The sequence below is a fragment of the Typopeltis vanoorti genome, chromosome 16 (assembly GCF_054136105.1).
Source record: "Typopeltis vanoorti isolate ZY-2024b chromosome 16, IOZ_Tvanoo_1.0, whole genome shotgun sequence".
Lineage (NCBI taxonomy): Eukaryota > Metazoa > Arthropoda > Arachnida > Uropygi > Thelyphonidae > Typopeltis > Typopeltis vanoorti.
Window position 1 is genome coordinate 43,892,833 of NC_143564.1, and position 14,703 is coordinate 43,907,535.

At 36.6% G+C, this 14,703-nt stretch overlaps 1 protein-coding gene across 1 annotated transcript in view; it reads left to right on the forward strand.

The window, feature by feature from the left end:
• The window catches only part of LOC150097979 (proton channel OtopLc-like), a 76,350-nt gene that overhangs the window by 53,276 nt on the left and 8,371 nt on the right, over nucleotides 1–14,703 (forward strand). The window lies entirely within an intron of this gene.

Sequence of the window (14,703 nt, forward strand, 5' to 3'; positions counted from 1 at the left end):
GAAGAGACATGATATTTTGAATGGACTGTGTGTAATAGTGGAATTGCTATGGCTTTATTTAGCTAAAATTATCTCTCGGCAAATTCAATTGCTCCGAACCATCTCGTTCAGTATATTAATTTATACAAAGTCGCATGAGTCCATTTCCCTAGGACAGAACTCGTCTATAAGAATACATATAATTCACATGGGAATTTTTGGAGAGAATAATAGTGTCGTTATTTTCATACACTAAAAAGTTCACTTACTCATAGCTCTGAAAGGACAACAAAAATGTAGACAGAAAAGTTGTTTCAAATTGTTTGTTTCCTATCTGAAGTGGCTGGAATTTTTCTAAATTTATAGTGATGAAATCTTTTATCTTTTACCATTGATATATCTAAAAGAGTAGCCCAGCATTACTCATTTAGTTCATAATGCATGAACTAAAATTCCTTTGTTCGTTTCAATGAATTAATTTTTCACTAATTACAAAAAAAAAAAGAAAAAAAAAGGGGATTGCCGTTTTGCCCCTCTGTAATTACCTATTGATACACTCTTACCTGAATGAAATGAAAATCATCCACCACCTACGAACCTAAGGCTTATACGTGGGAGAATGAAGAACTATCCACTTAGGCCAATCATATGCAGTACTGTAAACAAAATTTGTAAAAATAAATAAAAATAAATAAATAAAATAAATAACCCAGGTGCTGTTGAAAACTCCAGGGAAGGGGATAACTAGTCTCCATCCATAGTCGTCACGGATAGCTTGTCCACGGGTATCAATGCTTTCCGCTATGGCAAACAATGGTCAATTCCGAATATGACTGACAATGGTCGATTTCCTTGGGTTGGGGGACTGAAATAACCAGACTTTTCGGGAGGAAAACCTTACTTGTACGTGCGAAAGATCAACTAAACTCGGGAAACTGTTGAAAATAAAGACCCATCAAAAGTTCCTCTAGCTAGTGACTAGAATCGAAATTGTCTTTCTTACTGTCTAGTGCTGTAGAGGCAAGCGACATTTCTATGGGCTTTGCTGGCACCAATTTATTTATTTATTTTTAATCAATCCACACATAAGAGGTATCAAAACTTATACGCACTGATCGACCTATTGTTTGTGCAGGCGGCAGCCAAGCAGTTAAAAGAGGAAAAAATACCTTGTGATACCCCATCATTTGAAAAGACCAGTGGAAGCAACTTCATTGATTTGACAATAGCAAACGACGCTATTTTATCCCAGGTTTCTGAATGGAGATGCAAGGAAAACTGTTTTGATCATTTTGTTTTACGTTTTGATGCAGTGGTTGAGACAGTTGTTGGCATCCTCCCGCGATGAGTCTTCGGACTCCTTGGAGGTGTCAGGAATAATAATAATAATAATAATAATCATCGCATATTAAGTCTCATCATCAGTAACAAAAATTTAAACGGAATAAACAAAGCAAATCCACATTAACATCAAGTACTTCCCCAAAAAACCAATCTAGATATTTGTAAAAGCATTAAAAAGAGAATTTGCATGCCTGATCTCAGAGCATCACTTTAATGGGATCAGTGAACAACAGTTAAGCTTACAGAAGAACCTGGGCATCAGCACAAGCTGATATCGACTTCCTTGCTTCTGCACTTTCATCAGGTCTAAAAAAATCCATCGATCAAATACTCAGAACAACGAAGAAGCTAAAACATCGATGGAAAAAAATCCGTACCTTGATGAACTAACAGTCCTAAGAAAACGTGTAAATGCACCCAGACGGCTATATCAATAAACATACAGTAGCCAAGCGAAATAGTGCTATCAGTCCAAAATTACAAACGCAAAAACTGAATCATGGGAAAAAAATCTGTATTTTCAACCGTATCGAATCCTTGGAACTTTATACATAAATTAGCAGTAAGCAAGAATAAAGCAACACTTACATTATCAACCATTAAGAAAACAGGCAGCTCCTACACTAAAAACTTAGCAGAAACTGCAGCTATTATGATAAACAAGTTTATTCCTGATGAGAACGAATCAACAGATGAAGCCCGCAAAACTTTGACAAAGAATGAAAACAGACATAGACACTCCTAATATCGATTTATTTACACTAATGAAATCTAGTCAATATTAAGATCAATGGATCGAAGAAAAACTCCTGGAGAGGACGGAATAACCAGCGATATACTACTAAGAGCGTTTGTCGAATTCCCCGAATTCATAACAATTTACAACGAATGTCTAAAAAGAGGGCGATTTTCTTTATTATGCACTCTCTAAAATTATACCCATAATCAAACCAGGAAAATAGACATCAGACGAAATTAGCAAATACAGGCCAATCAGTCTCATAAATGTTGCTGGTAAGGTACTAGAAAAACATCTGATAAACCGAATAATGCAAACTAATATTTCTAGTTAACTATTGACTTATTCTATTATTCCTATTAACGATTCTAACTATTAATAGTTAGAACAGTTACTAAAGTGGATAAACTATTTAAGAATAGTTAGGGAGAAAGGGCACAATATTTAAGAATATTTATTCTTTTAACCCTTCACTATTTTCCTGTTCTGCGCACTTAGACATCTACCCAGGTATGCTACATTTTTTTATGTGAACTATTTATTTATTTAGCGTATGGCATAATAAAGACATGACATCAGAATATATAAATACATATTTGTGCAGACAATAAAAATTAAATAAGTAATGCACATATTTAAATATCAGGCAAAAAAAAAAAAGTCTAAAATTTTAAGTCTAGTTCAGATAGCCAATCAAGAGCTGAAGGATCTGCCTCAAAAAAGTCTCTCAGGTCACCAGGGTTCTTATGCTGCAGTTCTACACAATGTGCCGGATGGTTTGATTTATGGTCCCCACAGTCGCATTGGGGTGTTGGTGATCTTCCCCACTTGTATAATCTGTCTGCACAGATACCATGTCCTGTGCGTATCCTATTTAGGCTTTTCCATAGGCGACGTGGAAACTCAATCCCTTTCGGATTTCGGTTGGGAAGGATATACATGTTTAAGTCTGGTGGCGATTTTTCTTTCCAAGTTTCTAGCCATTTTGAATTAACATTGAAATTGCTATTGACTAGTTCTTCATCCAGTATTAGTGGAGACCGTCGGGATTTAAGGCGATTCGTGTTTATATATGGGAGGTCTCCATGTGTCAGCCACAGGGGATTGCTGTTTATTTTTTTGTATTCGTTTACTAGAGCATTTTGTCTGCGTAAGTTCGGTGGTGCAATATTGCTCAAAGTTGGAAGCCAGCAGAGGGAGGTCGATTTGACACAACCTGTTATTGTCCTCCTCGCTGCATTTATTTGTGTGTCGATTTTCTTGATATGAGGACTGTTTAGCCATACTGATGAACAATATTCTGCCGCAGAGTAGACTAAGGCCAACGTGGAGTAACGTAGTGTAATAGCAGAATAACCTCATCTAGAACCACACAGTTTTTGTATGATGTTATTACGGGTTCTGATCTTTAAAGAGAGATTCTCCAGATGTCTTTTGAAAAATAGTGTTCTGTCCAGGGTAACACCCAGATATGTAGGGAAATCTTGGTGCTGCAGCATTGTGTTTTTAAAGCTGACCTGAAGTTTCCTATTTACCAATTTGGTGTGTAGGTGAAAAGGTCTTATTGAGATTTGGTGTTAGTCTCCATTTATGAAAGTATTCCCCAATAGTTCTAAGGTCATTTGTGAGCATATCTTCTGTTACTTCAATGTTCTTGTGTTGGATGGCGAGGGCTATGTCATCAGCATAAGCAATTTTTTTGACCTAGTTGTCGGTAGATCAGATGTATAGAAGCGAATAAAATTGGTGCTAATACTGAGCCCTGTGGGAGCCCATTGTACAACTTTCTCAGTTTGCTCATTTTGTTTCCCAGTACCACATGGAAGAACCTGTCAGAAAGCATGACAGGTTCTTCCATCAATAAGTTCTTATGATGGATTGGCAAGGTATGACTTGTATCAGCTTGTATAGCATCCCCTCTTTCCATACCGTGTCGTATGCAGTAAGGTCAACAAACACACAACAGAAGTTTTCAAACATCTCTGGAAGCCTGCTTCGATATGGGTAGTAAGGCTTAGTACTTCGTCCGTACAACTACGTTGAGTCCTAAAGTCTGCTTGCTCAACAGGGATAACTTCAGATATTTTTGGCCCAATTCTGTTAAGGAGGAGTCTCTCGAAGCTTATAACAGCAACTGAGGAGCGCAATTGGGCGATAGCTCTCTACTTGATTTTGAGGCTTGTTGGGTTTTAATATGGCTATTACTTTGGTTCTCTTAAAGGCTGTTGAAAGGTTTCCTGTCCTTAAAATGTGAGAAAAGAATCTTGATAGCCATTGACGAGCATTTTTTCCACAGTTTACCAAGAATTCAGGGTGAACACCATCAAAGCCTGGTGCTTTGCCAGTTTTCATCTCCTTCAAGGCCTCAGTTATTTCGTCTGTGGTAAATTCTCTTGAAAATTGGAGCCTAACTTCTTTAATAGGCTCCATGCTTTTCTACTTGATTTTTTAAAGTCTAAGTTCTCTGTAGTTTTTATCCATTTTTCTCTGCGCTCATTATCAAGCTTCTGGAGTAATTCGTCAGTTATATCACAGTCACCAGATTCTAAGTAGACTTGGTATAGCTCTTCACAGTCTTTATTCCAGCCAGGTATGTATTCCTTTCGGAAACCCCTTGGAATATACTTCTTCGCTGTTGATATGACTGCTCCAATAAATCTGTTGTAGTTTTCACTCACAGGAGGTATCCATCTTACTATTTTATCCGGTTCTTGTGAAAAATCTTGGTCGTGGAATAGACCGTATTATTGGTATTTGTATTCCTACTTCTACCAATACTGGACGATGTTGGCTGTGTGGAAAATCTTCAAGGACTTGTCTTGTTGTGTTTATCGGTCGATTTTGCAAATTTTGGGTAACAAAGCAGAGGTCTGGGTTGTATTCTCTCTTCCATGCTGCATCCTTAAAGGTTCCTTTGTCCTTTGCATCAAATATTAAGCTAAGATTGTTTTGCTCAACCCAGTTTGTTAATGCTTCACCATTTTCATCATTATTATTGTAATTCCACATGGTGTGATGACCGTTAAAATCTCCTATGTAAATAGTACGATGTGGAAACATGGGAATTACTTCAAGTGGCCATTCTACCAGGGGAGGCTTATAGATGTTAATCACTGTGAGATCTTCAATTTTGGCTATGATAGTGTGTATATTCTGAGTAATATTTTCTGATATTAAGTGGGCATTCTCTATATTATTGCGTACATAATTTTCACAGTCATGAGCTTGGTAATGTGTAGCTCCTAGTATATCGTACCCTGCAATTATTCCTCTAGATTTCAATTGTTGTTCATTATATGTGTGCGTCTCTTGAATGACAGCTATGTCTATATCATTTTCTCGAAGGATTTTTGAGATATTGACTTTTAGCAATGTTGAGTTGGCAAATCAGGAAATTAGCGCCTAGTTTTCTTTTCTTGTAGTCCTGAAAAGGACCGTTTGATGATTGTATAGTTTGTAATTTCATGTGTCTATAGCCAGGAGATCGTTAAGATAGGTCTGGCTGCCAGTAATCGCTCTAGCTCATTTAGCATTACCCAGGGTGCACCACGTAGAGGCGAGCTAGGAATTCACCCCTTTACGTGAACTAATTCAGAAGGCGACGTGTTTCAATTATTGAATACACGTGTATTATGAAAATCCCTGCACTTTTCCTGCATAATAAAGACATCTTGTACACTTCTATCGTTTTCAGAGCTAGTGTTTAAGATCATAAGCGCGCTTTTGAGTAATTACATTAAAGAAAACGGTAATAAAATTACGTATGATCTATCATTATTATGTAAATCAGCATAAGTTAAATTGCCATCTGCGGGTGCAATACTAGTTTTTATCTTTTCCTCCAATACTAGTATTGTATGACACTAAGAAATTTTATATTTTATATTTAAATTATATTAATTAAAATTTAAAATTATATTAATTATATTATATATATGTTACGGTTCAAGTGATTAATCCAATTATTATTAATAATTACCGGTTAAAGTGAATAATTCCTAGAGGAGTCTGGTAAATGTAATAAAAACATGTTTATAGGTTTTATATATAGGTTTTCATTGTCAGTAGAAATTATAACAGCTTAGGTTAGATTAGGTTAGTTTATAATGAAAAATGTAAGGAAAGTACTTCTTTTGCACTCAATGAAATCAGAAATCATTATAAACTAACCTAACCTAAACTAACGTAACCTAACCTTTATCGGTTGAAAATCATTATAACCTAAACTAACCTAACCTTTATTGGTTAGGCTAGTTTATAATGAAAAAAGTAAGGAAAGTACTTCTTTTGCACTCAATGAAATCAGAAACCATTATAAACTAACCTAATATAACTTAACCTAACCTTTCTTGAATCTTCATCAGTGAGTAGCTACTCACTGATGAAGATTCAAAAACGGCTGAAACCGGTCTGGGTAGTGACCTCCCACCATAATGTAATAACAGCATACATTTCCTAGGAAATGTGTTTTTACATTATGGAAAATACCAATAGCGATGCGAACTTTACCCACCTTTGCAACGAGTTGCCCGAGATTGTACTACATACTAGGACTACTTGCATTAGCTCACGCTAGTAATCGCCGATACTTTTATAGTTTACTATATTCGGCATGAAACTCTGATTCCATTCTTTGAGTTTCTTATTCGCATGAAACTCTGATTCCATTCTTTGAGTTTCTTATTCGGTTTTAAAAAAACAATGTGGGTAGGTTAGTTTAAATTAGGTTAGTTTATAATGATTTCTGATTTCATTGAGTGCAAAAGAAGTACTTTCCTTACTTTTTTCATTATAAACTAACCTAACCTAAGCTGTTATAATTCCTATTGAGAATGAAAACCTATATACAAAACCTATAAACATGTTTTTATTATATTCACCATTACATTTTATTACATTAAAGGAATTATTCACTTTAACTGGTTAAAGTGATTAATTCTAATTATTCACTTTAACCGGTAATTATTAATAATAACCGGATTTATCACTTTAACCGTAACATATACATTATATTAATTAAAATTTTATACCTAAATTTAAAATTTAAAATTTTATATTTAGTCTTCTTTACTGAGAAAAAAATATAGATAGATAGATAGATGCATGCTCCCAAAGTGAAATACGTAATTAATTACTTCTCTTGTGAACCGTTCAAAAATAAACTGTAAATAGAAATATGTTGATTACAACCGACTAGATAGCGTACCCTCTCCCACCAATGAGCTGTGGATTCGAAACTCGCAATGGGCATGAATGTTTGTAATTATTTTTAAGTGAAAGATGAATTTCATCGTCTGAAAATATTAATATTGGAAGAAAAGATAAAGACTAGTATTGCAGCCGCAGATGGCAATTTAGTCCGCTCGGTTAGCCTAGTGACTTTGCGCTTCGCAACCATATGCCTAGGGAAGAAGTGTACTAGGTTCGATTCCCGTTGGTGACGTGAGGAGTTGAAGGATCTTCCTCAGCCATAGCCAAGTTAGCCGGTCTTGGGCGTGGACAGCAGGGTTTTTCCGCTAGTTTATCTGGGGTTTTTCATCCAGCAAGCAGGCAGGCAAACCGGCCTCGTGAACACACAGGGATACAGTCAAGAATACTTACAGGCATAAGGGTGACCATCCTATTCTCGTACTTCGGTTACGAAATCCAAGCATGCTTGGAAGATTGTGGACCTTAAAGGCCTGTTAAAGCCTTTGGGATAGATAGATGGCAATTTAGCTTATGCTGATTTACACCATTATGATATCATTTAAGTAATTAAATGATATAATGGTGTAAATTTTATTTTCTTTAATATAATTACTCAAATTAACAAATTGACTTTCAGATTTAATAAGAACAGCAAAAACAATTCATCAAAGACTAAAATGGAAAATTACTCATAGAATCCGAGGATATATTAATGGAATGGAAGAATTATCTTGAAAAGTTCTATAATGACGACGAACAACTTGAAGTCAATATTAGCATAGAAAATCAAAATGAAGATAATCTAGCACCCCCAATAATGCGAGAAGAATTTGATAAAGCACTATCCGAAATGAGTAAGGGAAAAAGTGCAGGTGTAGACAATATTCCTGTAGAACTAGTACAGAACTATCATAGCCCAAATTTATGATAGAGGAAAAATACCAAAGGAGTTTATGAAATCAACTATAATACTAATACCAAAAAAGAATAATGCTAATAAATGCAGCCAGTTTAGAACAATAGCTTTAATCCCACATGTTGGCAAAATTCTACTAAAAAAATATTCAAAATAGGATTTATTCAAAAATAGATTGTCTACTGGATGAAGACCAATTTGGATTCAGAAAGAATAAAGAAACAAAAGAGGCAATACTTTGTTTAAGAACAATAATAGAGAGAAGATTAGACCTTAGTAAAAATACTTACATTTGCTTCCTTTATTTAAAGAAAGCGTTTGATAAAGTAAACCAGCAAATACTTCTAAATTGTCTAACTAATATCGGCATAGACTTGAGGGATAAGAAAATAAATTATCAAATTTACAAAATGGACAGATTAAAATCAATGATAAGGAGAAAAGAATAAATATAAGGAGTGGAGTAAGACAAGGATGTATACTTTCACCACTTTTATTTAATTTATACATTCAAAATGCCATTCAGGAAACTAAAGATAAAATAGTGTCATAAAGGTAAATGGTGAGCAAGTCAGTGTATGAGATTTGCTGATGACATAGTTCTTATAGCAGAAAACAGAAGAACGTTAAAAACAATACTAGAATTACTAAATAATAACCTCGAAAAATATAAAAATGAAAATCAACAAGATAAGACTAAAATTCTTTGTTACAGGCAAAATTCCTATCAATTTAGAGCATATAGATATCAGCGGGAAACAAATAAAACAAGTAAAAAACTTTAAATATTTAGGAAGCCTAATAACAGAAGATAGCAGAACAAGAGAAGACATAAGATTAAGAAAAAGCAATGCAAAAGTTCAATTCTCTAAGATGAAAAGCATTTTAACAGGAAACCTCAACCTACAATTGAAAAAATAATAGTAATAAAGACATTGATATGGAGCATTGTACAGTATGAATGTGAAACTTGGATTCTAGGCAGAGAAGACGTATGAAGAATTGAAGCTTTTGAAATGTGGCACTGGCGCCGCATGAACAAAATAAAATGGACAGGACAAAAAATTAAACGAACAAGTCCTGAGGGAGAGAGAGAAGCGAAACAAGAACTCTAATTAAATCGATCAAAATTAGAAGGGATAGGTGATATGGGCATATACTTCGTCATCAGTACCGTCGACAGAGTGTGGCTCAGAGGCGGTCTGCCTCACGGCGCGGCATAATAAGGGCGCTCGTTCAGCCATATTGCAGTAGGCACCGTCGCTATGCTAACAATTCTTGTTAGCATAGCAAGTACGGAAAGAAGATGTTCCAAGCTTGAAATGATTAAAAATTATTTGCCAGCAGAAATGACCCAAGAAAGATTGGTTGGCTCGCATCTATATCGATAGAGGCCGACATAACTTATAATTTAAATTTAGAAGAGCTTATAAACAGTTTTATTGTGCGATATCCCCGTAGAGCAAACATTTAATTAATATAATTATGTAATCATTTTGCATTAAATTATGTTTCTCTTGTAATAAAAACAAAATAGCATTTGGAGATTTTCTTATATTTTGTCCTATAATCCATCAGGGGCGATATCCACTCGGCCAACCAAGCCAGCCGGCCTGGCTGGCCGAGTGGTTAGCGTATCCGCTCTCCAGCTAAGAGGATGCGGGTTCGAATCCCACCGTGGGCATGGATGTTTGTGATTGTGGAAATACTAGTGACGGTGGGTGGTAGATGGCGTTAGTGTTGTCGTTGTTAGATGTATTTGGTGGAGACGGAGTTGTAGAATATGTACCCTCCCTCGATGAGTCTTTGGACTCCCTGGAGGTGTCAAATAATGATAATGATATTTAATTGTTTGCCTCAAAAGGCGCGATCTAATCTGGCGACAGCCTTATTCGTCATGATGGACTTATGAAAAAAATAACTGAAGGCAAAATAGAGGGGGAAAGAAGAAGAGGCAGACCAAAGAAAACTTTGTTGACGAAGTCAAAGAAAGCACGGGTTTGAGAAGTTACTAAGAGATAAAGAAGAAAGCCAATGACAGAGTGGAATGGAGGAAATTGCTGCTGAGTTTCCAGTCCCAAGACTAATGAAATTGATGATGAATTACTCAAAAGTGCACCTCTGATCTTAAACTAGCTCTGTTAACGATAACAGTGTACAACATATCTTCATATGCAGGAAAAGTGGAGTCATTTTCAAAATACACATGTATTCAATAACTGAAGCACATCATCTTCTGAAAGATAAAATGTATGTGTGCGTGCGTGCGTGCTTGCATCACATCTGGATCGATGTCTAAGTGCGCAGAAAAATAGTGAACAGTTCTCAGAATAAATATTCTTAAATATGCTGCCCTTTCTTCCCAAACCACCTTATTCCCGTTTTGTAAATATTAATATTCTATCAACAGAACCTGTAGTATCTAAATAAGAAAGAATATTTATAACTTTTTAAGACGACACAGAAATTAGGAAACTCGCCGATCAATAAAATATTACTTTCACTGTATAAAAATAAAAATATTATGAAAATTTAATTAAAATCTAAATAAATAATACACAAATACATTAAAAAACTATACTGTATTTTGTGAAATTCATTTTGCACTGCATTTACTTTTCACATATCGGTGTCAATCAATGCAATATAATTTCAATTTTCTAGTGAGTAACGTTTTCAGCGAATTTTTTTCGCGATGAATTTTTCCACGATGAATTGTCCGTGAACCACTCAAGTGACCTATTAAGCAGCAATCAGTATGTATTTAGACCCCAGTCAAGCACAGCAGACACAGTTATGAAGGGTTTCACAGAAAACAGTCTACAGCCAAAAAAAAAAAAAAAAGACGTACTATATACTGATCTCACTCAATGTACAAGGAGCCTTCAATGCTGCATGGTGGCCTGCCATAATTAATCAATTAAGAGATTTCAAATGTACAAAAAACCTACTCTACCGTAGAAAAAATTATTTTACAGACAGAAGAACATTAAAAACCACAGCTGTAACGAAAGTAGCAAAACGAGGTTGTCCGCAAGGTTCCTGCTGTGGACCAAGTTTCCTGAACATTCAGTATGACTCCCTGTTAAGACTTCCTTTCACTACTGAAACAAAAGTCATAGCTTTCGCCGATGATAATGATTCGGGGACGCGACGACGTACAGTTAGAAGTAATAATCAACGAAGACATCTTTAAAATTGCAGAGTGGGCACGAGAGAAGAAAGTTACCTTCAATAGCACCAAGTCTAAAGTACCCCACATCTTACGTAAAAAATCAAAGCAACCTGTAACGGCCTTTCTAAACTGAGAAGTTCTCGAGATAGCCAGTGAGCTAAAATACCTAGGAGTAATAATAGACGAAAGATTTTTCTTCAATAAGAACATCTCATGTTGCCGAAAAAAAGCTTACAAATAGTAAACCTTCTAGTTAAGTTGGCAAGAATAAAGTGGGAATTAGGCCAACAAGCGCTAAAAACAATATATACCGGAACTCTACTGCCATCGATATATTATGCGTCACCTGCCTGGAAACATTCACTAAAATCAAAGAAAAACTGACAAATGCTAAAGCGAGCTAAACGCCTTATAGCCATACGAATAATTAAAGGATACAGGACAATATCTTTCGAGGCAGTTAGCGTTATTGCTGGTCTAACACCGATCTCTCTGAAAATGCAAGAATTCTCTCTTATATATGAAGTCACTGCCGGAAGATTAACTGAAATTCCAATATTGATCCATTTGCTACGAACGTCCGCTTCACTACAGTAGGTGGTGAAGTGGACGTTCACCTCAGCCAGTAAAGAAAACATATATTAAGGAGAAGGAAAGCTCTGAAAGTGATGATTTCCATATATACACTGACGGAAACAAAACCGAAGGGAACGTCGGTTTTCTTTGATTGCATACAACAGACAGTCCATTATACGAGTACAAGAACTTTGCTTTAGACTGCATTCCCTCTGTTTCCAACAACCAAGCAGAACAACTTGCTATAGTTCATTCACTTACGTACCTACTAGAATTAGAAATCAACACAGCTCATCAAAAGACAGCAACAATTTGTAGTGACAGTAGAATCACTATAGATGGCATTAAAAAACCAAAACAATCATATAAAGCGGATTTTTTCCGTTTGGTGTCGCACTGATTAGATCGTCGGCTTGTCGAGAGCTCCTGAAAAGATTAGTAGTATTTTGTGTTAACATTAGATATTTTACTAGAATTTTAAGTAGTGTTGTTTGCTTTTTGTATCTTGGTGTGTCTGGCCAATTTTTGTGTGTTTTCTGTTATTTTAATTATTATTTTTAAGATAAGATAGCGTACATATGGCACCGATAAAGAAAAAAATGGCGGCCAGGTCGCCATGTTTATTTAAGAGTTTTGATGTAAACGAATTTATGCAATGTGCTGTCTGTGAGATGTATGCTTTGCGAAGAGCGGTGGGAGTCTGGTTAGAGGGTGATAGTGGAGTTAATATGTGCAGAAAGTGTAAAGAGAATGAGGATCTCAAGCGTGTTTCGTGTGGCGAGAGTGATATCGTTAACGATAGACAGAATGTAGAAAATGGCGGTGTGCTAGAGAATTGCGTGGTAGTGCCAGATAGGTGTGAGAGCGTCGTTGAAAGTGTAAGTGAAGATAGAAATACAGAACGAATGGATGATCTGATCGATAATGAAAATGATGAGATAAATGCGAGTAGTGAAATTGCCCGTTTGAACGGTGCGATACACAGAGCTAAAAGGCAACTGGAGCGTGTGGAAAAATGTGTGTTGAACGTACCGACAAATAATCGGATAAAGTCTGTGAGGGCAAATAATAGAATGTTCGTAAACGTCAATAAATGAAGGAGCGAGTGCTGTATGGGGATTCGCTATTAAGAGGTGTGATAGTCGAGAGTTTAAAGAAGTCGTACCAGCCGGGTGCTAACATAAAGGACGTCAGCGAATCTATTCGAGTGCAAAAACAGAGGGTGAAAGAGATGATAATCGTGGCAGGAACAAATGATTTGAAAGAGGACAAAATGGAAATGATAGAGGATGTGAGGGAATTACTTGAGGTAGCAAAAGAGAAGAGTGAGAGAGTTAGGATGGTGAGTATCTTACCGCGGTATGATAGCAAAGTGTTTAGAAGGAGGGCCATAATTGCCTATGACTTTATGCGTGGGTTATGCATGGAGAGTGGTGTGGAATTTGTGAATGTGTGGAATGAGTTCGATGGGCGAAAGGACCTATATAAGATGGATGGGTTACATTTGAATGGAGTTGGTGTACGGAGGCTTGAAAAAGTGTTGATGAATGATGTGGAAGTGGATGTACAGACTCAGGGAAACTAGATTTATTAAGGGGGGGAGTAGATATGCAGACTTTAGGGAGGCAGTTGAGTGTATGAATGAGTATATTATGCCCGAGCGAGTACGAAGGACAACAAATCAGAATTGGATAGTTAGTATAAGGTATCAAAGTAGGGATGGGACAAATGGGCTTCTGCAATTCATGTACACTAATGCCAGGAGTATTAGGAACAAGAAGGAAGAATTTTTGGCCTTGGTTGGCACTTCCAGGCCACAGGTTGTTGGTATTAGTGAAACGTGGCTGACAGAAGATGATAAAGCTAGTGGGATTGAATGCGACGGGTATAGCGTGTTCAGGAGTGACAGGGTGAATAAAAAGGGCGGAGGAGTGTTATTGATGATAGCTGATGAGCTGCAGCCAAGGAGTATAGAAGTTGAACTGCAGGATAGAGAAAAGAGCACATTTGAGGCTGTTTGGTGTGAGATAGAATCTAGCAGAACAAAATATACAATTGAGTGCTGCTATAGACCAGGTGATGGAATAGATGGTGGGGATAGTATGCATAGGCAAATAGAAGAAATGAGTGGAAGGAGGGTAATTATTATGGGTGATTTCAATTATGGTAACATTGACTGGAAAGAGGAGAGGGCACATGGGAGGAAGGAATTGGATTTTATATGGTTATTAAGGGACAACTATCTGCGGCAACATGTAGTGGAAAATACCAGAGGGCAGAGAGTGCTGGACCTAGTAATTGCAACTGAGAATGTGGCTGTAACGAACATGACCATGTTGCCAGCAATTAGTGAGAGTAACCATACGGTCATGACTTGGGAGATGACTAAAGGAGTGGAATTTACAATTAAGACAGGGTACATGTGGAATTACCGGGCTGGTAAGTATGACAAGCTTAGGTGTGTGCTTGGCTCAGTGCCATGGCATGTAAAACTGCAAGAGCTGGATGTTGATAGTGCATGGGAGGTGGTTAAGAACTGTTTGCAGGAGGCAATGGTTGACTGTATACCAAGAGTCCGAATAATAAATCAAGTAGGGGTTAAATGGATGAATAACACTACTAAGCTTGAGCTGCAAAAAAAGAAACAATTGTGGAGGGAATTTAAGGAGAAAGGTGACCATCAGGCGCAGGAACAGTATAAAGCTCAGGCCAGGATGGTAACAAGGGTGGTAAGAAAAGCAAAAGCGGATTACGAAAGAAAATTGGTCATGCAGGCTAAAGAGA